The sequence below is a fragment of the Quercus lobata genome, chromosome 5 (genome assembly GCF_001633185.2).
Source record: "Quercus lobata isolate SW786 chromosome 5, ValleyOak3.0 Primary Assembly, whole genome shotgun sequence".
Taxonomy (NCBI): Eukaryota; Viridiplantae; Streptophyta; class Magnoliopsida; order Fagales; family Fagaceae; genus Quercus; species Quercus lobata.
In genome coordinates this window covers 7,911,581-7,914,141 of record NC_044908.1, presented here as the reverse complement: position 1 = coordinate 7,914,141, position 2,561 = coordinate 7,911,581, and positions in this window count along the sequence as shown.

Genomic DNA, 2,561 nt, shown 5'->3' with positions numbered 1-2,561 from the left:
GCAAGTAAGAGGTGACTGGCATCTGCAATTTAGGTCCAATGTGGGCAAGATTTTGGTCCCTACAATTTCAGTGGCTTCTCACAAATGTGTTTAAATGTGAGATCGGGCGGAGTGGAGGCACCCAAAAAAAAAAAAAAAATTCTTTTATTTTTTTTGGTAAATAAGGAGCATATATATCAAACATTGATAATAGTACTACTGTGAACAAGACAAGGAATCATTACAACAATACAATCCATGTTCAAAATAGGAGGTACGTAAATAAGAAATAAAAGGAGCCAAATTGATGACAGTCAATCTTTGCCAAAGACAGTGGGTGGGGGTCTTTATATTAGAGATGGCAATATAGGATAGGGCAGGGCAGGGCCGGATCATGGGTGCCCCATTCCCGCTCCGTCTCATCTTCAGAATGGAGAAAAGGCGAGGGGCGATGCAGGTTTGGGGCAAATTAAATATATTTTACTAATCTTAATGAGGTTGATGAGATAAAGATGAAATATAAAAGAAAAACTTTAATATATATTAAATAAAATATGTATATACACATTCAATTTGAAGCAAGCATGACAAGCAAAACATGTCCTTGCATCATCGTTTCTTAGGGGCAGAATGGGGCAGGGATAGGTCTAGCAAGGCAGTGTGTTTTTGTCATCTCTAAATACTCTTTGTTTCTTATGCATGTAAGATTGAACTATATAGTTGTCTAGTTATAATTTTCATTTACTTATTAGGCCATTTACCAAAAATACATGTTATTAAAGGTGTGCATGAGTTGGGTTGGGGTTATTTTTCATTTCAATCAAACTTCTTCAGGTAGAAATTTCTACCCCAACCCGTGATAACTCTTAAAACCAATCTAACCTAACTTGTAAGGACTAGGTTGGGTTGAATTGAATCATTAATTTAAAATTATTTTATCAGGCCTCATAAAAAAAATTCATTAAGCTACTTAAGTCGATTATTTTTAATAAATTTTTACAATGTATACAATATGACCTAATATTCCAATTTTATCATCAAACAAAGAGTACTAATGTTTGAGTTTAGAATGATTGATCATGCAAGCAATTCATATGCTTGATCAATTTTTAACAAGGTTCAATCCTAAATATTCTTGAGGAATGATAAGGATGTTTCATCATCCCATATCATTATTCTTACAGCCACACCTTCCTCTGCCTTCTGCTTCATCAATTCACAGGGCTTTTCTACTTTTGCATGTGAGATTTGAGCTTCAAAATCCCTAAGCTATTCAAAAGCATAAATATTAGGTTCTTAACATGAGACAAAAAAGTATTCCTTAACCAACTTTTGATGATGGAAAATCAAGTTCAACCACGTTGTTCAAGTAAAACAAAGGTTTCTTTGGCAGCTGTGGGAATTAGTTTGATCAGATATGTATTAGGAAGAAAAAAACTTCCAAGCTTTGCTAATGAAAATTTGTGGCTCGACATTATGGTATAACAGTTTCTACAAGTTTGTTAGCTCTAAGCTAGTCTTCGTGAAATGCAAACCTATTGACTCCTGCAATCTCCGAGCCATGCAACATTCTTAACACATTTTAATGGGTTGTCAAATTTGATAATGTCATCTAGTCAAATCTGAAACAATAATGAACAAGTCAAATATGACTAATTAAACCGGAAGAGCTACAAAAGATTGGGAAGTATGTAGCTATACAAGTGCTTGTTCTCTCATTCTTATGGTAAGGAAAAGTGTGATTAACTTGATTTTAAGAAACTTCTACTTGAAGTATAAACTTTGATAGACTTGGAAGAGAACTAAGATGGAAATTACTACAAGTTTTTCCAACCAGCAACACATTCAAATTAGTAAACAAAAATGTTATATAACAGTTCCTCACACTACAAGAAAAAAGACATAATACAACAAGTATTATTGCAAAAAAAAAAAAAAAAAAAAATTGGAGGTACTATATATACTATTGCATCTCTAGATTGTTTTTTGCTATAATAGTAACTTAAATTTATTACATCAATATGAGGTTGTAGCAATAATTATTATGTTACATCGAAATGTGTTGTTGTAATAGGTAACCCTTATTATATATTGAGATATATTATTGCAATAGGTAATCTTTTATTTCACATCGAACTATATTGTTGTAATAGGTTAAATCTTTATTTCACATCAAATTTTGTTGATGTAATAGAGGTGAGTAATTGAGTAACGGGAAAATTAGGGAAATTGGCCCAATTTTTTTCATTAATTTCCTCTCTCTCACCCATGTCTATCCCTTTTTTTTTTCTCATCTCAATATATCTCTTTCACCCACACATGTCTTCCTTTTTTTTTCCTCATCTCAGTTTCCCACTTTCTCTCACCACATCTATCTTCCTATTTTTTCTCATCTCAAATTTAACTCACACCCAAGCCTATCTTGAAAAAATTATTATTTAGAAAAATGATTTATTTATTTTTTAATTTTTTTTTGATAAAAAAATCAACCTATTGCAATGAGATTTTTTCAACCTATTGCCTCAGAATTTATTACAATGGCTTGCATCAACTTTTTTGTCGTTGCAATAACACCTATTGCA